A 26,267-nucleotide genomic window follows, 5' to 3' on the forward strand; every position below is an offset into this window, starting at 1 on the left:
CATGGGGATAGGTTAGGGCTTCAGTTAATCCCTTGATTTTAATGTGCTCATACTTTCTATTCAATCTACCATCGGTGCACATTTCATCATAGGTGTCTTTGATTTCAACATGACCGATTTCTTCAACATGACATTTGGTGAAGAATCTCACATCCTCGACTAATAACACTCTATCCGGGATGAGTGAAAATGTTGTTTTGTCATCCAATTCAAATGCAACTTTGGGAGTTAAAGAGTATTTTAGTGAGGGATTTTCTACATTCTTAACAACAATGGGATCTTGGATCTTAGGTGCCATTTGAAGATTTCAGATAAAAAACTAACAAAAGATCCTTAGGGTTTGAGGATTTTCAAATGGCAGACGCTTCACAATTAGCAGATAATAATAACTTGATAAGATCGGTAAACCAGCTTAACAATGCATTGAGATTGATGTAAATACCTTGAATTTTTCTTTGTAGGAGGTTTGATCGCCTTAGATTCGCTATGCTCTGCTCTCTCAAAAATTTGGTAAGTGAAAATGACCGTGTAAATGCTTTAAGTACACAATATACCTTATCGGGCTCCATGCGGGTTAGGTCAAAAACATTAAATGCACTCGATTCCACTAAACTTTCTTTCCTTTTTGCACTTTAACCGAGTAACCAAACTTCCTTTATTTACTGACTTGACAGGTTTCCTGTATTCACTGACTTGACAGGTTTCCTGTATAGTGCTCCAAAAGACTTGATATAATTTCAAACTTACTACTACATCTTAACTATGCAGATTTTGAATTAAGTACATAATAGAATAGGAACTATTAAGATTTAACCTTGAGAGAATGCAGTCCCTTCATACCTTTACCGATTAATTTGGAATAGGTGCACCTAACTCGGTAAGTAAGGTGCTTTCTTCATTTGACACAATTTCTTTCTTTCTCCAAATCATCTTTATTTTTTCTTTTATTTCCTCAGTGTCTTTTCTAGGTTGATCTCTACAATCTCTAGCTAAGTGTCCAACTTTGTGACAATGAAAACATGCCATACTAGGATTTCTCCATGATCTTCGGTTGTTCATTCCAAACCTTATAAAATAGTTGGCACTTATATGTCCATATCTTCCACAACATTCACACCATATCCTTGTATTGTAATCCCATGGTACTACAAAATACTGTCAGTAAGGATCTGTGTGAGCTCGGTGACCTCTAGCATTTGCTCGGTGTGCAGACCACATATAGTTCTTTTGCTTAAGCCAACACTTCTCGGTACTGTGTCCATATCTATTGCAGTTTTTACAAAACCCTTTGAATTTTGCCTTCTGATAATTGTTAACTGACTTTGTCCTACATTGATTAGATGTGTGACCATATTTATTGCAATTGTAACAATAACCTTTGGACTTAGTGACATTCAGTCACTTACCTTTTGTGATTTGGCACATGTTGGCAGTGCGACCTTGATTTCCATAGTAGTTGCAAATAGGCTTCTTTCTTTTGATGTTCTTCTTGATTCCAACTTGCTTTGATGATTCTCCTCTCTCGGTAGTATGGATTCCCTTCTCGGTATAGTCTTTTCCTTTGTAACCGAGTCCTGCATCTTTATTGGGTCTTCTTGCATTTAGTTGCTCATCCAACATCTTTGATCCTTCATAACTCTTCTTTAGTGTTTCTTTGGATTTCATCTTGGTTTCAAGTTCATTGGTCAACCTTGATACTTCAAGTCTCAATGCTCGATTCTCACCATCTTTCAGATTTGCTTCATGATGTGCATAACCTAGTTGTTTTGACAGGTTTTGTTGAATTCCAGTCATCCTTATGATTTCATCATTCTTATTAGATACTAAGACTTCAAGTTGTTGTTTCTCTCTTTCTAGATCTCTTACTTTATCCTCGGCTGTCCTCAATGCATCAAGATTTTCAGTCATCTGTGTGCTGAAATTTTCATGTTCTCTTTTCATTACTTTTAGTTGATCAGCCAGTGCTTTGTTCTTTTCTTTCAATACTCCAATCATTTCTTCAGTCTCTTCAGATATACTGTTCTCAGATGATGTCTCAATTTGTTCCACTAACTCTTGAGAGTCTTGCAAATCATTAGATAATCTTCTTCTCACTTTCAGAGATTTTTGCATTTGCCTTTGCATGTCTGCAATCACTTGATTAGCATGATCCAACTCTTCTTGCAGATACACAATCCTCTAAGATTGTTTATAGCCTTCCATTGATAAGATCTTTCTCTACAGGCAGTTAAACCCTTTTCCAAGATTGAAGCTCTGATACCAATTGTTAGGCCCAATATGGAAAGCTAATGTACTGAGAGGGGAGGGGCGAATCAGTACTTCAAAACTTTTCTTCAATAATAACTTTACTGTTATGCATAAACCGAATATTGCAATAACTAATATAAAGATAAAACAAATAGATAACAATCATACATGATTCACTCCATAACACATATATTTTGGTTATGCAGAAACTCTTGGTTAGAGAGAAAACTGCAGTGGGGATGGCACCCACAACTTCACTACTGCAATAATAAAGGTTGCTTGGTTAGAGCTAAATGTTTAGCTATTTCTGATAGCTTACCATGTTAGGAGTATCAAGATCCGTTATATCTACCTTGCTAAAGGATTTTACAACACTTAAACTAAATACTACACCTGGTTAGAGGCTTTACAATTTATAGATGTGATTACAGTCTTTTACCCTGTTAAAGGTTTCTCTTACAACTTCAAAATATTACAATAAAATCATTACAAATATTTGGAACTTTACATCTGAAATGTTATAGCAGATTCTATGTGCTCAGAATAAGATTGCCTTGCTTATAACATACCTCAGTAACCCATATAGTAACTCGGTAAACCCTTATGTTTACTCTGTTCTTTGACTGTTCTCTGAAATTCTTCTCGGTGACCTCTGTGTCTCTGTAACAGTCATAACACTTAGTGCTTTCACATGTCTTGCTTCATATATTTCTATACCTTCCTTTCTATCATGCTTCATGTATATCTATACCTTCCTTTCTATCATGCTTCATGTATATTTCTGATCTTAATCCATGTTGTATAAATAGATCTCTTATGCCGGTGATCCATTCATTGCTTTGGTCTTACAGACATGTTTTATTGAATGAATAACCATGCAAAATATTTCATTGGTTAGATGACCTCAAAATCATACATAATTTTTAAGTGCAATTTCCAATGTAATAATGGTTAGATATTCCTTGATCTTGTAACACGTTTCCATATGTATGTCCAGGTTCAATGAATTAGGTAACACGTTTCACTTAGTGTATATCAACTCGGTGTGTCATCTTTGCTGCTTGGTAGACATGGGATGATACTTGGTAGACAGCTCGGTGCATACTGAGCTCTTGACTACTTTCTTCTATAACTAACTGGACTGCGCATACCGACTGAATATTTCGGTAGAGATAACCGACTAGAGTATATAGAATAACTTTGAACATAAAACTAATGGCAACTTGATAAGTAGTAACAATTTTGACCTATTCAATTTCTTCTTCTGTAATTATGCCAGACTGCTTCATAGATTCTTTAACAAATTTTTGCACATTTCTCTTTCTTTCCTTCTAGGTTTGCTCCACATGGATTTTCATCGATTTCTCCTAAGTTGTCTTGTACCTTTCTTATGGCTCATTAATAGGGCTCTCGAATAAGACTTTTGCAAGTCCTTCTAGCATTTCCCCAAAGAACTCTTCGGGCAAAGACGAAAACCACTTTGTTCTTAGAACAATGGCTTCCATAATGTATTTATCAGTTGAAATTATGAATATGATGTCATCCTTGTATTTCTTTACAATGGATTTAGGAATTCTTTGCATGTTGTGCATCATTAATTGCAAAAAGAGAAATATACAATAAATGTCTCGTCCTGTGTAGTATATTTAGAAAACCTCTTCAAACGTTTTGCAATCTAATGTGCTACTAGAATGACTTGTAGCCAAAATACTTTCCTAATTTTAGGAACTCCTATAGAAAATGGAAAAGAATGCACAGTGCTAGGGTTCCATATTTAAATTTCTTCTTCTCCTTGCATTGTTTTAGATTATCAAGAACCCGTTGTCTCAAAATCTCGCACAAATCATAATTAACATTCTTTTCCACCATTTCATAGGCCATATTGACCACAATGGGTAAAATAGAATTTTCTTGGTTTGTGTAGTAGACCTTGTTCTTGATCATCATTGATGCATATCGCATGGTAGGGTTTGTTATGCTACTAACCTTCAGACAATGAAGGGTCAACTTTACAATCTCTTTGTTCCTCGTTGACTTTGGTACCGAAATACCTACTGAGTCACACATTCTAGTTACCACCTTCATTACATTCTTGGAGATTTGAAAACATTTTTTGAGCCATATGAATTCATCATGGAAATGACTCATCAACATGCTAACCCATTTTTCATCTAGACAGAAATTGGGGAAATGATTCCATGCATTTAACTTTTTGTGAACAAGGGTTTGATATTTTGGTTTGATTTCAAAAGTGTCCCCAATCAGATTATTAGACCACAATTATTGCAACTTTCCATGGTCTTGTTCTTCCAATTTCACATGGATATATGTCATAATATCCTCAGTTAACTAAACTCCAAAAGGAATGCTTGAAGGCACACTTGTTAGATCATTTTTAAGTGACTTGTTTAGGTATTTCTTAAAGCTTGGATGTTCTTGGGTATTAACATAAAAAATGATGGGAGTAGCCATGGATGAAAACTACTAAAAATAACAAATTTGTAGTGAAAATACCTTTTGCCGATTCATCGAGAAACCCTAACCCTTGATTCCCTCTATTTTTGCTTGAATTCTCTTTAGCTTTGAGTGATAAATTACTAAGTAATTTATCCTTTTATCCTTTTTTGATCCACTTGCATGCAATAAATGCAATAAGAAGTAAAGTGTAGCTTTAATGAATATTCATTTTGTTTGAGTCTATTGAGACCTTCTAGACTTTCGTATTTTGTCATAGTGAAATGTTCTTCATCGGATTTTTCATCAACACACATCTCTCAACATGTCGTTACTATAGCCTTGTTCTCTTTGGCAAGGGAAAGATATTTCTTGACTTCCTCCCCCTTGGCCAAAGCCTCTAACTCTCAATTGCTGAAGCACATGTCTGTGTTGGAGCTAGGTGTAACTTCAACTTCTTTCTTTCTCCAAGTCTTCTTCACCTCTACCTTCACATCTTCCTTATTGATGTTTTTTACTAGTCTATTTGACTTAGCTTCTCATCTTCTGCAATGCCTCACAATATGTCTAGGTTTGTTGCAATTGTAACATTTGTCATATCCTTGACCTTGTCTTGATTTGCACTTGTTAGCCTTATGTCCAAACATGTTGCATGTACAACATCAACCTATAAATTGACTATTTCTATTTTGTTCTATTATACCATGATTTTTGCATTGACTAGCTTTATGACAATAATTGTTAGAAGTATAATGCCTACCAGAGAATGATCTAACATTCTAATTTATCCTATTTTTATAAACAAACATTTTGTGACCTAATTTATTTTAATTAAAACAATAACCATTAAGAGAACTATTTCTTTTACTTACCTATTGCTCGACTGATGATTTACCTTTGTCATATTTCACTAAATTATCGGATTCAATTTCCTTTGCTAAAGATGATCCTTCTTTTCTTTCTAACTTTCTTTGTGATCTTTCACTTAAGTCTCAAATCCTAGACCACTTTTGTTTTTGTAGAGACCTTTACACAACTAACATCTAATCAAGCTTACCTGAACTTACCTTAGGTTTGTCTTGTCATTTCTTTGACTTTTTTAGATCCAATTTCAATGTTGTGACTTCTTGTTCAAGCTTATTCCATTCTTCTATTTTGCATTCACCATTTTATTCAAGTACTACTTAGTTATTTCATCTTCTTCACTCTTGGATTTTAGATCTATAATTGTGATATTTGCATGCTTGAGTTCTTCATTAACTTCCTTGTGCCTTTCAATAAATTTTCTAATTTTCTCTCTTAGCTTTTTGATACACTCATTCCAGCTAATTGAACATTTTCTCTCAGATCTCTTCTTTTATTCTCAATATTCTTATGATCTTCAAGAGAAGTCATAAGTTCTCCATCTGCATCTAGATATCTATCCCGATCTAGAGTACACTTAGGTGACATGTGTTCAACTTTGTAGATCTCCTTTGAGTTATTAGACTCTTCTAAAGGACCTTATTTTGATACCAATTGTTGAACATCCAAAATATTGAGAGGGGAGGGGTGAATCAGTATTCCCTTGAATTTATTAAAACTTTTATACAACCATCCACATAACATAACTAGATCACATAAATGAAAAGAATAATAACCAAAAACATAATACACCACTTGACACTAGTATTTTCTACGTGGAAAATGGGAAAAACCACGAAGAGGGTTCTAGCTCTCAATATTATGTAACCAATTACAAAGTACAATAGGTGGCTCACCATTAGATGGAATTATTGTCCAATTTTTTAATTTAGAAACATAAAATTCTTTTTGATCTTTCCAAATTGAAAATTAAGATTCTTTCATTCTTTTTTTTTTTTTAAATATTGATTCTATTTTCAGCATTAATCTTTCTATAGCAAAATTCATCTACAATAATATTTTATTAATTAATAACATGTTGGAGAAGAAAATAACCAACTCCATGTAGGAAATTAAGCAACTTATGATAATATTGCTTAAGCTTTTTTTACTTTGCTATTGAGGTATAACAACCCATAATATTTCATTAAAAATCTAACCAATAGAGAAACATGAGAGAAATGTGTTTTCACAGCATATTATACACACAAAAAATAAATTGTATGATTAAGTACATTACAGTTAAATAATAATTATTCATGTTAGTTTTAGTTGATTGAATTTTAGAACAATTATGTTTTTAATATTCAATTAATTTATTAGTTGAAGTGAGTCAAGTGTAAGGGATAAAATAGGATAATCATTAGAATAACTTGAAACAAAATAATTTTGATTTTAATAAAAGAATATATTAAATTTGTAACACTTTTTGTTTAAGTAGTAAATAATTCTATGCTTCATAACAACCAAGTCTTAAATTAAAAATAGCAGTTACGTAAATTTAACAAATATGTGAAATGTATTTATTAACATACAAATTCTTGCTCCTCCTAAATGCATGCAAACCTTTGTTGTCCTAATTTATGCAGCCTCATATATTGAACAGAAAATCCAAAACTTGTTCTCTATACTTATATATGTTGTAGTAACCTACTTGTAAATTCATCAATATAAATATTATTTTTCTTTAGACAATTCACATAAATACCACAACATATGATATTTGATACGTTTTAAGAGGTTCCAAGCATTTTTTCCACACATTTTTATAAATTAAATCTTAAAAATACATTACATAATTGACACAACATAGAAAAACCACCGCTACTTGACCATAACCAGATCTATAATTTATGAAACATCTTATGCATATTAACACGTTTTTCCATGAATGAAATGGTTAAATCTCTCGTGCGATTTCCATATCAAAGATTCCAATAACAAATTTTATTAAACCTAATCTTTATAACCCTCGTTGAGGACAAGATATTTGCCTGCGATACTTTACTGGCTAGAAACCATGAGACGTGTACAATAGTTAAGAAGGTATTGCACGTGGAAAGCAAGCAATCCCACATCCGTCAATCATAGTAAAAATTAGTTTGCTTTTGAGTCTTAGCTTTGATCATGGGAATATTCTAAATCCATCAGTTCAAAATACTTAACTGAACATAGAGAAGACCAAATTTAAGATCACACATAAATAGAAACTCTCTATCTTGGATTAAATCTAGAAATCCTTTTTTCCAGTAACTAATTTGGATTAAAATAGATAAAACACAGACATCCATTAATAAATTTGTAGAGACCAGAATAAGTTTTATATTGCAATCAAATAGCCAATACATTCTATCTAATAAATTCCCAAATTTTACATCGCTTTCCATTAGACTGCTACAAATATCTCAACAAATTTCAAACACATACGAGAGCAGATTCTTCCATTGCGCAGGGGAGAACATAATAAACAAAGCCAATTTAGTGATGCGCTCATACAACAAAGCTATTTAAATGAATGATCTCATTAAATGCTTCTTCCCAGCCAACTTCTCATACCATCCATGATTCATAAAAAAATGAATTTACTTCCCAAAACAATTTAAAAAGAAAATTTCATAGAAGCAACAACACATACCTAGATGAGTAGCTTGAAAGATACTATCTAAAGATTCACAACTATCAAAAGCAGTCACCTATATTTACATGTAGAGCAAGAAGTAAATGCTTAATATGAAGCTTAAGTCGAAGCTTATGGTTAACAAAAAAACAATGAAATTTATGGAAGTGAGTTTGATGTCATGTATCGCTGGCAAACATTTCCTGTTATTTTAAAGAAGCCAATGGGTTGAACAAATCCCAACTAAAGCTAGAAGGCTGGGGAGGAGGCGAAACTATCTTCTGAGATGAGGAAGGGCAAGGAGTAGCAATTGTCTATTCGAAACTGAGGGACAGATCAAACGAACCTCTTTCCCCAGATGTGGCCTCTCCTCAATTGTCATCGGCTGCTTCCAAAAACCCGTTCCTCTCTGAAATTATTGCATATTCTGAAATTATTGCAGTCCATGAGATGACATCTCTTTGTGGCATTCTGTCAAACAGTTCACCTGACACTTTGCATTTTCTTGAAATTTTCTAAGTACGAGGTTTCACGTCCCTTAAAATAGGAAGCATCCCTTTCTCGTCGACATTCAAGACAAACACCTACTATAGTAGAGTTTTGGGCGAGCAAGTGCCAGTAAATCTTAGTCGCCCTTTCAAATAGTAGGGGTTTGCCTATTCAACCGATAGCTGTAGGAAGAAGAAAGGAAAGTAGCTCCAGCCCTCTAACCCGGCCCTGACCAATTGAATTCTCACCATATTATAGCCGAATGAGATAGTCCTCCTAGCCGCCGCTTGTCCATAATGTCATGGCTATCATTGCAAGCTATAATCTTAGGCATAGAAAATGAATCCAAGATTTGAAAAGGCCTTGGAAAATTGAACTATTCTTCTTTCCACTGTGTGGTGTGGCCTGCTAAATGTAATTCACATGCCTCTAGTATGCTTCCACACTTTGTATACGAGTTCATGTGGCTTGTCTATGTTTGCACAGTTTTTATTTATTTTTTAATCGCATTCAAATGTTCAAGTGCAGTTCCAAAAGAAATCAATGTTGAGAAATATATTGAGTTTTTTAAAAACTGGATTGTTTTCTAACTGTTTTTAATGTCAAATGTGAATCTTAATGTTATAAATTTACTACAAATGCCTGCCAAAGCATAATTTACAATTAATTAAAAATAAATAATACTGATAAATAAACTTTCAGATAATTTTTAACATTTTAACTGTAATCGATATGAATGTCAATTGTAAGAGTTCGAAAAACCAAAAGAAAAAAATGTTTATTTATAATTATATTAATTGAACTAAGGTAGTGCTTTTCACAGCGAACGTTAGTGCTAATTTACGAAAGAGGAATTCATATATGATCTACATTCACCTTGCTTTACTCAAGCAAACGAATGTGAAACTAATAAATAACTTACAAACTGAAAAGGGCATTCTTCAACAAGTGCTTTAACTGACGCTGATTTTTGAACCTCCTCAAATTCTATCCATGCGGGGATAGCTCAGTTGGGAGAGCGTCAGACTGAAGATCTGAAGGTCGCTTGTTCGATCCACGCTCACCGCATCAAAGCTGTCGTCTTTAAATTTATTACCTTACTTTCAACTTTATACCCTTTGTAGAGGTTTTCAAAAATAAAATGGCATGTTTTTACGTCCTTTGTAGAGTTTTTTAAAAATAAAATGGCATGTTTTTACGCCCTTTGTAGAGGTTTTTAAAAATAAAATGGCATGTTTTTATGCTCGACTGATTATCGTTACAACATTATGAGATTAACAGTAAACTGCAGAAACTATTACTCCAGGTGATGAATAATGTTATTGGAAACTATTATTAACACAAAACTGTGACTATGATGTTGATGATAATAGTACTTTATAAGCAGCTAAGTGCATCTGTTTATTTTGTATGAATGACAACCTTTGTGAATTATGTAACTTTCATGTATTTCTTTTGATGCTGCCAGATCTGACAACAACGCCAACAACTTTCATGCGCATGGTTAGAGCATGAAGATTAACGGATGCCACAAGAAGTAACAAACACATTAATTGTATATTTAGATTTTCTTAGTGTGATATTAGTTTCAATAGTCTATGGGAGGAGAGTTAGAGACCCATATAATATCATTCTAAATTTCTGGCAACACTTTAATTGTATAATTATTCAATTTACACATCTATATTAAAAACAAGTAAGTATTTATCTTATTAAATTATTAGTTATAATTGATGCACGAGCTTGCTCAAATTCCTTCATTTCTTTTTCCCAAATTCTTTCATTTATTTTTCCCAAATTCATTTTTTATAGCTTTCTTAAGGAAGTCAATTAATAAATCACCTATGAATATCAAATCATCAACATACAAACATACAATTAGAATATGACCTTGTTCATTCATCTATGTACATAATGTAGATTCACTGCTACACCTGTTGAAGCCATTCTATAAGAGATAAGAATCAATTCTATTATACCATGCTCTACGAGCTTGCCCGAGTCCATAGAGTGCCCTTTTTATTTTATAGACCTTATTTTCATTACCTAAAGCCTCATATCCTAGTAGCTCCTCCACATATACTTCTAAAAAACCATTCAAAAATGCAAATTTTGACATCCATTTGATATACTGACCACTTTTTTTGAGCTGCAATTGCCAAGATTGTTTGCACTGTGTCTAGACAAGCTACTAGAGAAAATGTTTTATTGTATTCAACTCCAAGTTGTTGTTAATAATCTTTTTATCACAAGACTTGCCTTATGCTTCTACACATCTCCTTTTGCATTTATCTTAGTCATATAAGTTCCCACTTTACTCTTATTACATCTTTCTTTGTGGAAGATTCACTAAGTCTTATGTATCATTATTTTCTATAGCTTCAATTTCTTCATCCCTAGTATATTTCCATTTTTCATCATTATTGTATCTTCAAACTAAATTAGATCATCTAGACTTGTGAAAATAATGCAAAAAGAGAAATTAGATCAGCATTGTTCTCACCATCATTTTGATCATATATGTCCCTTAAACTTCTTTTTATTAGTCTCCTTAAGCTTCTTGGTGTTTCACTTGAAGTAGATCTTGAACAATGTGGATGCGATGTTCCTTCACCAAGAAGTCCTATTGCATATGGTGTTCATTATTCATTTGAGGGAATAATAGTATGAATTCATGAAGCTGTTCTTTTACTTGGTGATGTCACTTATGGACTAATTTGTTGATCTTGAGTGGGTATGGAAGGAGTTAACATAGGAGGACTCATTGGAATGAATGCTTCACTATCCTCTTGTGAAAAAATCCCTATAATATTTACTTTTTTCTCAAAGCTTCCATCTCATGATTCTTCTTCTAGGAACTATACATCACTACTAATTATCACCTTTTTAGTAATTGGATTATGCAACTTTTAGGCTTTTGTGTCCTCACTATAACCCACAAATATGCATTTTTCACCCTTGCTATCCAACTTATTTCACAATTCATATCCAGGACATGTGCATACGCCACATGTCCAAATACTCTCATATGAGTGATACTAAACTTGCTTCCACTCCATGATTCCTCTGAAATTATATTCCTAACACTTTTTGTTGGACATCTATCATTATGTAAACTATGCATGCTATAACTTCCACCCAATACTCATTTGAAAAATTCTTGGCCTTCAACATGTCTTGGCCAAACCCATAATAATTCCATTCTTTCTTTTTGCCACACCATTCTGTTGCAGAGTGTATTTGGTAGTAAATCACTTGTGTATTGCATGATCCCTACAAAATTTCAAAAATGCATTTGAGATGTATTCACCACCTTTGTCAGTTCTTAAAAATTTGATATAATGTCCACTTTGTTTCTTAATTAAATATTTGTATTGACAAAATATCTCCAAAACCACAAATCTATGCTTCAAGAAATATACCCATCTTTTTGGAGTAGTCATCACTAAATATTAAAAAATAAACATTTCCACCAATTGAAGGTGTTTGTAATATCACAGAATAATCAATCGGATCCAAATAAGACCACCAAATCAGCATACCAGCGAATGCAAAGCCACCAAACAATTAAAAAATGATGAAGAACACCTTCAGCATGTTACAAACCATTTCCATAAGCAAGACCAAAATCTCTTAACCAAATCATCAAGTATCGCCAATCGGTAAAGATAACTGGTGCCAAGAAATATCAATCGAGAACATAAGCGATAGCTTTCAGAGCACCAAATCATGAATCAATAGAATATGACAAGCATATAACCATCCTAAATAACCATCCAAAATTGAATCCAAGGATCTGATCATACCTGATTAGAATCACAGCCAAAACCAAGACAAACACCAAGTCTAACTAGGATAGGTCCATCCGGGATAGCAGAACCATATCCAACTATGATACAGTGTTTACCTCAATGACAACACTTAACCAAATCCAACATATTGCCAACAATCTCCCCCTTTGGCATTGATGGCAACACTGAATGCGAAAATCATCTGAGTGCCAAGGAATGCCAACAATCTCCCAAAGACTGATCTGAAATATATGTCCCCCTTTGATTAACTGATTTTAACATGAACACCATCTCCCCCTTTGACATCAATGACAAATGATGGGTACCACCAAACAAAAATACTGAACTGAATGGTTGACTACTCCCCTTAAGCAGCAACATCATCTCATCAACCCGGATAAGAAAATATGTTTGATAGGCTTACCGGAGTGATGCATCCTTGCATCTCTAAGTCTCTTCCGATGGGGTGGTGATCCCTAGCTGATCTCTGAGATATTCAAAAGTATCTTTAGGAAATGGTTTTGTTAGAATATCTGCAATCTGTTCCTTAGTAGGTACATAAACCAATCTGACTTCCTTTGCTTCAACCTTTTCTTTCAAGAAATTATACCTTATAGAAATGTGTTTTGATTTGGAATGAGATATCACATTCTTTGACATATGAATAACATCAATATTATCATAGTAAATAACAATAGGCTCATCATAACTTACCCTTATATCCTTCAACATTTGTTTCATCCATAAAATCTGAGTACAGTTAGTTGCAGCAACGACATATTCAGCTTCAACAATAGACAATGAAGTGCATGATTGTTTCTTGCTAACCCATGAAACTAATTTCTTCCCAAGAAATAATACACCACCTGTAGTGCTCTTCCGGTCATCCACATCTCCTACCCAATCAGAATCTATATAGGCACATAGTCTGAAATCATCATCCTTTGGATACCATAACCCATAATCTGTTGTAGCTGCCAAATATCTGAATATCCTTTTAAGAACAATATCATGAGTTCCTCTAGGATCTAACTGAAATATAGAAGCAATACAAACAACATTCATTATATCAAGTCTAGTCTGAGTTAAGTATAGTAATCCACAAATCATTGATTTGTATCTACTTGGATTTATTCTAGGAGATTCATCATCCTTTGATAATTTACAACTGGTTATCATAGGAGTATCGATAGGTTTAGAATTTTTAAGTTCGAATTTATTAAGCAATTCCTTCACATACTTAGTTTGACAAATGAAAATTCCTTTATCTATCTGAGTAATCTATAAACCTAAGAAAAAATTCATCTCTCTAATCATAGACATTTCAAATTCATTTTTCATATCATCAACAAATTTCATGCATAGATTTTCTTCTCCTCCAAAAATGATATCATCAACAAAGACTTCAATGATCAGTATGTCATCATGTTCAATCTTATAATATAAGTTACTATCAGCATTACCTTTGTTAAAACTGAGCTTATAAAGATATTTATCTAATCTAGCATACCATGCTCAAGGGGCTTGTTTCAATCCATATAAAGCTTTTTTCAATCTAGAAACTATGTCTTTGTCTTTTGATAAATAAAATCCATCAAGCTACTCAATGTAGACTTCTTCTTCAAGATCTCCATTCAAAAATGCACATTTGACATCCATCTAATATACCTTGTAGTTCTTGGGTGCAACATAGGCAAGAAATAGTCTTACTGCTTCAATTCTTGCAACCGAAGCATAAGTCTCATCATAATCAACTCCTTCTTCTTGTGAGTAACCTTTGCAAACCAGTCTAGCTTTATTTCTCACAACTTAATCTTTCTCATTTAATTTATTCCTGAAAACCCATTTAGTTCCAATAACATTCTTATCTTTAGGCCTAGGAACCAATTCCCAAGTCTTATTCTTTTCTAGCTGATCTAGTTCCCCTTCCATTGCTTTCATCCAATTCTCATCTTTACTTTCTTCAATAAAAGATTCCAGTTTAATTTGAGAAATTAAACATACCTCTTCAGCATCTAACCTTCTTCTTGTCATCACACCTTTCCTTTAATCTCCAATGATCAAATCTTCAAAATGATTCAACTTCACATACCTAGGGGGCTTAGGATTGTCTTGACTTTCTGATTCTTTCTTCTCTTCAACAGTCACTGTGTAATTTTTTGATGTTACCAGAGTAACTAGATCAAAGTTCTAAACTGATTCTTGCACTAGTTCTGATCTAACAAATTCATCTTCTAGTCCATAGTCATACAATCTAATCTGATTATTAGCTTGCTCATCCATCTTGACATTTATGCTTTCCATAATCCTATTCAATCTTTTGTTATAACATTTGTATGCTTTGATCTTAGTAGAATAACCCAAAAATATTCCTTCATCATTTCTAGGATCAAATTTTCCTAATGCATCATCTCTTCTAATATAGCATTTACTTGCGAAAATTCTGAAATATTTGATAGTAGGAGTATGACTAAACCATAATTTACAAGGAGTCTTACCGGTATCACTATTTATGTGTATTCTATTGAAATTTTATACCGTAGTATTGACAACTTTTCTCCAATAGATATTAGGTAACTTGGCTTCAATCATCATTTTCCCTGTAACATCCAAGATAGTTATGTTTTTTCTTTCCACTATTCCATTCTGCTGTGGGGTTCTAGGTGTAGAAAATTGTCTTTTGATCCCATTCTTTTCACAACAGTTGTTGAACTCACCAGATGTAAACTCATTGCCTTGATTTGATCTTAAACATTTTATCTTCAATCATGTTTTTGTTTCAACCATAGCTTTGAATTTTTTTGAATTTCTCAAGAGATTATGATTTTTCTCTACAAAATGCAACCCATATCATTCTAGAATAGTCATCAATAAGAAACATAAAGTATCTATCACCTTGAAAAATTTTAGTCCTTTCCAATCCACACATATCAGTATGAATAAGATCAATAATTTCATTAAATCTATCATGTATGCTTCTAAAAGAAGTTCTAACTTGCTTACCCATTTGACATTCTCTACATACCAAATTATGAGGTTTAACAATCTTGGGCAAATCTCTAACAACTTGTGTAGAACTGATCTTCACTATGCAATCAAAATTTACATGACACATCCTCTTATGCCATAACCAGCTCTCATCAATATGAGCAATCAAGCAAGCCTTCTCAGCAAAGTTCAAATGAAACATATTTCCTTTGGTCTAAGTTCCAGATGCAACCTCCAATCCAAATCTATTGATAATCTTGCATTTTCCTTCTTTAAATTGCAAATGAGATCCTCTATCCACCATCTGACCTACACTTAAAATATTATGCTTCAATCCATCAACATAATAAATGTTATTAGTATTAGTCTTACCATCCAAGGATATTGTTCATTTTCCTTTGATCCTGATTGCCTTGTTGTCTCCAAATCTGACTAGTCCACCATCAAATTCTTTCACAATTAACAATTTCTTCTTGTCACCAGTCATATGTGAGCAACCATTGACTATAACCCATTCATCCTTCTTTTTAATTTAAGTAGCTAAATCCTTCTCCTCAGTATGAGTTGTATCAATGACAAGTTCCAGAGAATCATCCTTGATAGCAATAAAGACCTAATCTTTACCAAAGCTTCCATTACCAGATCCACTTACATGTTCATCATCATCATCATCATAACTAATACCAAAATAATAATCACCAACATAGTAACATGATTCATCCTTATTCCTTCTAAATCTAGGTTTTCTCTGATATTCTGGATTAGGCTTATAATTCCTCATAAATATTTTATGATTCCTAGCAGCTCTTTCAGGACATCTAGAAGCAAAATGACCAATCCTATTACATGAAAAACATTTAAAAGGTACTTTTCCTTCATACTTACTTCCAATCGGTCTTTTAGGTATTCTTCTAGCAATTAGGGATTTCAACTCTTCAAGTTATTTGTCTTCTTTGTCAATGTCTTCCAAATATTTGGCATATAAATCTTTCCAATCTATCTTCTTCTTATAGGAGGCAGATGCTTTAAATGCAGTTTCTGTCTTAGTAGCACTCTGATCTCCACATTCCTCAAGCTCAAAAGAAGTCAATTTCCCAAGTAGTGTATCTCTGGTAACAGGGTTACTTAAAATTTTCCAAATTTCATTAATTGTAGCAGCCTTCATCTTGTAAGCTGGAGGCAAAACTCTTAGAATCTTTGACACAACCTCATCCTCATTAAGTGATCCATTGTAGCATTTGATTCCCATGACAATAGAATTCAATCTATCCATGAAAGAACTTATCTTCTCATATTTTTCCATCTGCAAAGTTTCATATCTCACTTAGAAACCTTCAAGTTTTTCAATCTTTACTACTTGGTCACCTTCATAAAGAGTTTCAAGCTTAAGCTAGATCTGCTTTGCATTCTCCAACTTTATGACATTCAATAGCCTCTCATCAGATAGGGCACTTAACAATGCTTCTTTTTCTCTGACATCATTTCAGCTCTCTTTTGTTCATCAGCAGGTGCCAGTGTTCCAGAATTAGGATCATGAGGTATATACCCTTTCTCCACTATCTCCCAAACTTCACCTCTAAGACATCTCAGATGAATTTTCATTCGCTCCTTCCATATTTTTTAATTTGTACCATCAAATGTGGGACTCTGCTTCCAACAAGGATTAAATGTAGAGCTTGATGTTGATGCCATAGGATCTCCTCAAGCGGTTAAGCTTCTAGAGAGAGGTCCAAGATTTGATACCAATTGTTAGACAGTTTTGATACCGGGAGAAAACCAAGAGGGGGGGGTGAATTATTTTTCTCACAAGTATAATAGTTAATGTAGATTATAAACTTTATACCAGAGCAAAAAGAAACCAACACAATAAAAGATAAAGCATGAAAGCACAGTACACACAACATTATTATTTTGACATGGAAAACCTAGTAAGGGGAAAACCCATGGTGGGAAACCTTACCCACAATCAGATAATACTTCTGCTGCAGTATGCAAAATAATTACAATGGGTATTGCACTTGCAATCAGACCAACCGCCTAGAGCGCACTTCTCATCACAAAAGGAAGTCTCACTGATTTACAAACACATCTGACTACAATCTAGAAAGAATGAACCGTGGAAGAAGCATCTCTTAATGATTGATATAGTTCTCATTAAACATAGATGTTTGCCCTGTAACACCAAATCTTTCACAACCTTCCGCTGAATGATATATCATTGTTTGCACATAAACCTTTCTCTGATAATGTAGACATAACCATCGACACTGAGATTACATGAATAAGTCACCTATAAATACATATCATCAACCTTAATGATAAGTTTGGATAAACCCTAAACCCATAAACCCATAATTATAAAAATTACATCACATGATATCACTGGACCAATATTATGATTTATATTACATAGCATGGACCTAATTCAAATTCCCAAACAATTACATTCATCAAAAATCACACAAAGACCAATCTCCAACACGTTTCACTAACTAGTAGAAACCCTTAGTGCAATATCATAGAATAATCAATCGGATCCAAATAAGACTACCAAATGAGCACACTAGCCAATACAAAGCCACAAAACAATTAGAACATGATCAATAACACCTTCAGCATGTTAGAAACCATTTCTATAAACCGGACCAAAATCTCTTAACCAAATCATCAAGTATCACTAATCGATAAAGCTAACCAGTACAAAGAAATATCAACCGAGAACATAAGTGATAGCTTCCAGAGCACCAAATCATGAATCAATGGAATATGAAAAATATATAATAATCCTAAATAACCATCCAGAACCAAATCCAAGGATCTGATCATACCGGACCAGAATCACAACCAAAACCAAGACAAACACCAAGTCTAACCAGGATAGGTCCAACCGGGATAGCAAGACCATATCCAACTGGGATAGAATATTGACATCAATGACAACACTTAACCAAATCTAGCATATTGCCAATAATCTCCCGATCGCACAAGATGTGACCTACTTTAGATATAGTTTTTGGAAGCAAAATTGTTGATTGGACTAAGATATTTTATTTTAAGGCTGTGAATAGTTGGAGGAGTGTTTTGATGATAGATAATTCATCAAAATCAATGAGTTTCAATGTTGTTCAATCATCATCAACCACCTCCCACCAGTTGAGTTTGTGTAGTTTAAGTGCTTTATTCAAGCTTAATAAGCTATTTTTCTTCTAAATGTCCATTCACTTGGTAAAATTGTAATGCCCAAATTTTACATACTTAATGGACATTACACAACCTATTATTCCCACTCAATCTTTTTTTTTTTCAATAATTTTTTTTAAATCATAACCAAATGCATTTGTAAAACTAAAAGTTTTAGTATCAATCAACATGTAACCTTTCCAACCAAAACTAAATGTTAAAACAATAACATAATGTTTCTTTTACTTTACATCACAACGTACCTCTTTCTTATCCAATTTTTGCTCACATTCCATCATGATGTAACTGCAACCTCCCTCATACATGCATCGGCTAGATGTGTACATGTCTAGAAGCTCAACACAAACTCAAAGGATATTTAGATACGTGATCATCATTGATATATTGTAACCTTACCTTATCTAGATATATCATACAGTAATAACATACTAAATCTACATAGATGACCAAGGTATCCATAAGATTCAAGAAGGAGAGGCACATTTAATCAAAAAATCAAGAGGAAAAGACCTAAGGACCAAACCTAGTGTCTCGGGGGCTCATCATAGATGGCCTTGCCTACGTGAAATTATAGAGACTTCTTAGTTCATAAAATAATTTATAACCATCTCTTGTGAAGTTACAAAAGTTATGCAACCCTTTCTAGGGCTCAATTCCCCAGACAGTTTTCTCTTTAGCTGCCACCCACTTAGGTGAAACAGGGATGAAGACTATATTTAGGATATACTATACAATTCAACTCTTACTATATTCCTTCTATTCTTAAAAGATAAATAAATATTCCACATAAATTATAACATGTTAACAAGGTCTATCATATTCATTAAAAAATAAGAACCTATAACTTTTGAAATGATGAATGAAATCTCATAGCTACACACAATAATAAGCATAGTAATCACATGAAAAGTGATCAATTTAACTCGTAATTGAATCTTTAATACAATAATTTTAAGGAATTGAACATAAAATTATATAACTTAGCATTCTACTTAAAAAAAATCCACATATATTCAATAGTATCTAGCATCATGTTTATATTCATGAATCCTTCATATTTGTTCCCTTTATAACTCATTATGTAGTTAAGAGAAGTCTATAAAATTCTATATACAACTAGCTTGATATCAAGGGAAGATTTTTTTTTAAGATAAATCTTATCGCTAATCTCAACTAATTGTACTAGATATAGATTCTAAATTTGATGCATTTGGCAATTAATGTCATGTAGTAAATCTTAAATTAAACATCTCGCAAATGCAAGGAAAACGAGTAAGTGATATTATAATTTATTGGTTACCCTGATACCTCATAGGACATCATGAGTTACAAGTGTCCTCAATTCAATATTTTTCTATGTGTGTAAAGGTGAGAGGATAATGCATACATATAATCTCTTAAAATTTTAAGAAGCCCCTTCAACCTAATGGTTATAGAATTGATATAATGATGAGATGCTCCAAAATATTTGCAATCAAATAAAATAATGATATAGGTTCACTTGGTTAGAACACATTATATGATGAGAGAATAAGAAAGGTTATTTTCTTAAATTTCAATCCACCTTGTGAGTTATGGATGAGCATACTTAAAATGTGGTCCTTGATTAAGTTTACATTGGCTCTTTTATTTATACAAGTTGTTTCGCTTCCTTGTGTTTTTTTTTTCAATATCTAATTTTTAATATTCTCACACTCAAGAGTTACCAATTATAGGTTTATTCCACTATAATGATAATCTTCAATTCTTTCATCCTTTGTGAAGATTAAATTCATATTGAATTTAATCAAATGTTAAGACCCACTCCAATTTTCAAGACATATCATCTTATATAGTAACAATACATAGGCATTAAAAGTGCCAATTACATATATTGAAAAGGATAATATTTATACTTTTGAAAGGAAAGTTCAATTTTATTGGCAAAAGACATTAATTATACTAATTACATTATTATTATTTTATCACAAGAAGATTAACTTTCTATTTTTTATACACACCCTATGGACACCCTATGACCCCTATGAACCCTAACGACCCCTATGGTGTCGTTAGGGATCATATGGTGTCCATAGGCGTCATATGGTGTCTTCGGGCACCATAGGACCCCTCATCACACAATATGACCCCTTTTCCCTACAATATGACCCAAAGCGACCCAATATGGTGTCATTATGGGTGATTGGTGTCCTAAGAAGTCATAAGGGTTCATGGGACACCATATGACCCCCAACGAAAAAATAGGACCCCTTAAGACACCAAATCATGTCGTTAGGGGTCATATTGTGTCCTACGACCCTGTAAGACACAATATGACCCCTAACGACATGATTTGGTGTCTTAAGGGGTCCTATGGTGTCGTTAAGGGTCTTATGGTGTCCATAAGGGTCATATGGTGTCCCATGAACCCTTATGAACTCTTAGGACACCATATGACCCCTAATGACACCATATTGGGTCGCTTTGGGTCATGTTGTAGGGAAAATGGGTCATATTGTGTCATAGGGGGTCCTATGGTGTCCCAAGACAACATATGACCCCTATGGACACCGTATGACCCCTAACGACACCATAGGACCCCTTAAGACACCAAATCATGTCGTTAGGAGTCATATTGTGTCCTACGAGGTTGTAAGACACAATATGACTCCTAACGACATGAGTTGGTGTCTTAAGGGGTCCTATGGTGTCGTTAGGGATCATACGGTGTCCATAGGGGTCGTATGGTGTCTTGGGACACCATAGGACCCCTTATGTCACAATATGACCCATTTCCCCTACAATATGACGCAAAGTGGCCCAATATGGTGTCATTAGGGGTCATATGATGTCCTAAGAGGTCATAAGGGTTCATGGGACACCATATGACCCCTATGGACATCATACGACCCCTAACGACACCATAGGACCCCTTAAGACACTGAATCATGTTGCTAGGGGTAATATTGTGTCTTCCAGGGTCGTAGGACACAATATGACACCTAACGAAATGATTTGGTGTCTTAAGGGGTCCTATGGTGTCGTTAGGGGTCATACATTGCCCATAGGGGTCATATGTTGTCTTGGGACACCAAAGGACCCCGTGTGACACAATATGACCCATTTTCCCTACAAAATGAACCAAAGCGACCCAATATGGTGTCATTAGGGGTCATATGGTGTCCTAACAGGTCATAAGGGTTCATGGGACACTATATGACCCCTATGGACACCGTATGAATCCTAACGACACCATAGGACCCCTAAAGACACTAAATCATGTTGTTAGGGGTCGTATGGTGTCCATAAGGGTCATATGGTATCCCATGAACCCTTATGACCCCTATCGACACCATACAACCCCTAACGACCCCATAGGAACCCTTAAGACTCTAAATCATGTCGTTAGAGGTCATAGGACACAATATGATGTCTAACGACAAAATTTAATGTCTTAAGGGGTCCTATGGTGTTATTAGGGGTCCTATGGTGTTCATAGGAGTCATATGGTGTCCCATGAAACCTTATGACCTCTCATGACACCATATGACCCCTAATGACACCATATTGGGTTGCTTTGGGTCATATTATAGGGAAAAGGGGTCATATTGTGCCATAAGGGGTCCTATGGTGTCCCAAGACACCATATGACCCCTAGGGACACCGTATGACCCCTAATGACACCATAGGACCCCTTAAGACACCAAATCATGTCGTTAGGGGTCATATTGTGTTTTACGGGGTCGTAGGAGACAATTTGACCCCTAACAACATGATTTGGTGTCTTAAGGGGTCCAATGGTGTAGTTAGGCGTTGTATGGTGTCCATAGGGGTCATAAGGGTTCATGGGACACCATATGACCCCTATGGACACCATACGACCCCTAACGACATGATTTGGTGTCTTAACGGGTCCTATGGTATCACTAGAGGTCATATAGTGTCCCATGAACCCTTATGACCTCTTAGGACACCATATGAACCCTAATGACACCATATTGGGTCCGTTTGGGTCATATTGTAGGGAAAAGTGGTCATATTGTGTCATAAGGGGTCCTATGGTATCCCAAGACACCATATGACCCCTATGGACACCGTATGACCCCTAACAACACCATATGACCCCTTATGACAACAAATCATGTCGTTAGGCATCATATTGTGTCCTACAACCCTGTAAGACACAATATGACCCCTAACGACATGATTTGGTGTCTTAAGGGGTCCTATGGTGTCGTTAGGGGTCATATGATGTCCATAGGGGTCATATGGTGTCCCATGAACCCTTATGACCTCTTACGACACCATATGACCCCTAATGACACCATATTGGGTTGCTTTGGGTCATATTGTAGGGAAAATGGGTCATATTGTGTCATAAGGGGTCCTATGTTGTCCCAAGACACCATATGACCCATATGGACACTATATGACCCCTAACGACACCATAGAACCCCTTAAGACACTAAATCATGTCGTTAGGTGTCATGCTCTGTCCTACGACCCCATAAGACACAATATGACCCCTAACATCATGATTCGGTGTCTTAAGGGGTCCTATGGTGTTGTCAGGGGTCGTATGATGTCCATAGGGTTCATATGGTGTCCCATGAACCCTTATGACCTCTTAGGACATCATATGACCCCTAATGACACCATATTGGGTCACTTTGGGTCATATTGTAGGGAAAATGGGTCATCTTGTGACATAACGGGTCCTATGGTGTACCAAGACAACATACGACCCCTATGGACACCGTATGATCCCTAACGACACCATAGGACCCCTTAAGACACCAAATCATGTTGTTAGGAGTCATATTGTGTCTTACAAGGTTGTAGGACACAATATGACCCCTAACGACATGATTTGTTGTCTTAAGCAGTCCAACGGTGTTGTTAGGGGTTGTATGGTGTCCATAGGGGTCATAAAGGTTCATGAGACACCATATGACCCCTATGGACAACATACGACCCCTATGGACATGATTTGGCATCTTAAGGGGTCCTATGGTGTCATTAGGGGTTGTATGGTGTCCATAGGGGTCATATGGTGTCCCATGAACCCTTATGACCTCTTAGGACACCATATGACCCCTAATGACACCATATTAGGTTGCTTGGGGTCATATTGTAGGGAAAAGAGGTCATATTGTGTCATAAGGGGTCCTATAGTGTCCCAAGACACCATATGACCCCTATGGACACTGTATGACCCCTAACGACACCATAGGACCCCTTAAGACACCAAACCATGTCGTTAGGGGTCATATTGTGTCCTACGAGGTCCTAGGATACAATATGACCCCTAACTACATGATTTGGTGTCTTAAGGGGTCCTATGGTGTCGTTAGGGGTCGCATGGTGTCCATAGAGGTCATATTCTATCCCATGAACCCTTATGACCTCTTAGGACACCATATGACCCCTAATGACACCATATTGGGTCGCTTTGTGTCATATTGTAGGGAAAAGGGGTCATATTGTGTCATAAGGGGTCCTATGGTGTCCCAAGACACCATATGACCCCTATGGACACCGTATGAACCCTAACGACACCATAAGACCCCTTAAGACACCAAATCATGTTGTTAGGGGTCATACTATGTCCTACAACCCTGTAAGACACAATATGACCCCTAACGACATGATTTGGTGTCTTAAGGGGTCCTATGGTGTTGTTAGGGGTCATACGGTGTCCATAGGGGTCATATGTTGTCTTGGGACACCATAGGAGCCCTTATGACACAATATGACCCCTTTCCCCTATAACATGACCCAAGGCGACCCAATATGGTGTCATTAGGGGTCATATGGTGTCCTAACAGGTCATAAGGGTTCATGGGACACCATATGACCCCTATGGACACCATATGACCCCTAACAACACCATAGGACCCCTTAAGACACCAAATCATGTTGTTAGGGGTCGTATGGTGTCCATAAGGGTCATATGGTGTCCCATGAACCCTTATGACCCCTATGGACACCATACGACTGCTAACAACACCATAGGACCCCTTAAGACAACAAATCATGTTGTTAGGGGTCATATTGTGTCCTATGGGGTCGTATGGTGTCGATAGGGGTCATATGGTGTCCCATGAACCCTTATGATGTCTTAGGAAACCATATGACCCCTAATGACACCATATTGGGTTGCTTTTGGTCATATTGTGCCATAAAGAGTCCTATGGTGTCCCAAGACACGATATGACCACTATGGACACCGTATGACCCCTAATGACACCATAGGACCCCTTAAGACACCAAATCATGTCGTTAGGGGTTATATTGTGTCTTACAAGGTCGTAGGATACAATTTGACCCCTAATGACATGATTTCGTGTCTTAAGGGGTCCAATGGTGTCGTTAGGGGTTGTATGGTGTCCACAGGGGTCATAAGAGTTCATGGGACACCATATGACCCCTATGGACACCATACGACCCCTAACGACATGTTTTGGTGTCTTAACGGGTCCTACGGTATCGTTAGGGGTCATATGGTGTCGCATGAACCCTTATAAGCTCTTAGGACACCATGTGAACCTTAATGACACCATGTTGGATCACTTAGGGTCATATTGTAGGGAAAAGGGGTCATATTGTGTCATAAGGGGTCCTATGGTATCCCAAGACACCATATGACCCCTATGGACACCGTATGACCCCTAACGACACCATAGGACCCCTTAAGACACCAAACCATGTCGTTAGGAGTCATATTGTGTCCTACGACCCGTAGGACACAATATGACTCCTAACGACATGGTTTGGTGTCTTAAGGGGTCCTATGGTGTCGTTAGGGGTTGTATAGTATCCATAGGGGTCATATTGTGTCCCATGAACCCTTATGACCTCTTAGGACAGCATATGACCCCTAATGACACCATATTGGGTCACTCTGGGTCATATTGTAGGGAAAAGGGGTCATATTGTGTCATAAGAGGTCCTATACTGTCCCAAGACACCATATGACCCCTATGGACACCGTATGACCCCTAACGACACCATATGACCCCTTAAGACACCAAATCACATCGTTAGGTGTCATATTGTTTCCTACGACCCCGTAAGGCACAATATGACCCCTAACGACATGATTTGGTGTCTTAAGGGGTCCTATGGTGTCGTTAGGGGTCATATGATGTCCATAGGGGTCATATGATGTCCATAGGGGTCATATGGTGTCCCATGAACCCTTATGACCTCTTTGGACACCATATGACCGCTAGTGACACCATATTGGGTTCCTTTTTGTCATATTGTAGGGAAAATGGGTTATATTGTGTCATGAGGGGTCCTATGGTGTCCCAAGACACCATATGACCCATACAGACACCATATGACCCCTATCGACACCATAGGACCCCTTAAGACACCAAATCATGTCATTAGGTGTCATATTGTGTCATACGACCCCGTAAGACACAATATGACCCCTAACAACATGATTTGGTGTCTTAAGTGGTCCTATGGTGTCGTTAGGGGTCGTATGATGTCCATAGGGGTCATATGGTGTCCCTTGAACCCTTATGACCTATTTGGACACCATATGACCCCTAATGACACCATATTGGGTCGCTTTGGGTCATATT

General features: G+C 35.8%; 1 non-coding gene across 1 annotated transcript; it reads left to right on the forward strand.

Moving 5' to 3' along the window:
• Positions 1-9,705: 9,705 nt before the first annotated feature.
• On the forward strand, positions 9,706-9,778 carry TRNAF-GAA (transfer RNA phenylalanine (anticodon GAA)). The gene has a single exon. It is a non-coding gene; the product is annotated as a tRNA-Phe (tRNA).
• The last annotated feature ends 16,489 nt before the right edge of the window (positions 9,779-26,267 follow it).

The sequence above is a fragment of the Cryptomeria japonica genome, chromosome 3 (genome assembly GCF_030272615.1).
Source record: "Cryptomeria japonica chromosome 3, Sugi_1.0, whole genome shotgun sequence".
Classification (NCBI taxonomy): domain Eukaryota; kingdom Viridiplantae; phylum Streptophyta; class Pinopsida; order Cupressales; family Cupressaceae; genus Cryptomeria; species Cryptomeria japonica.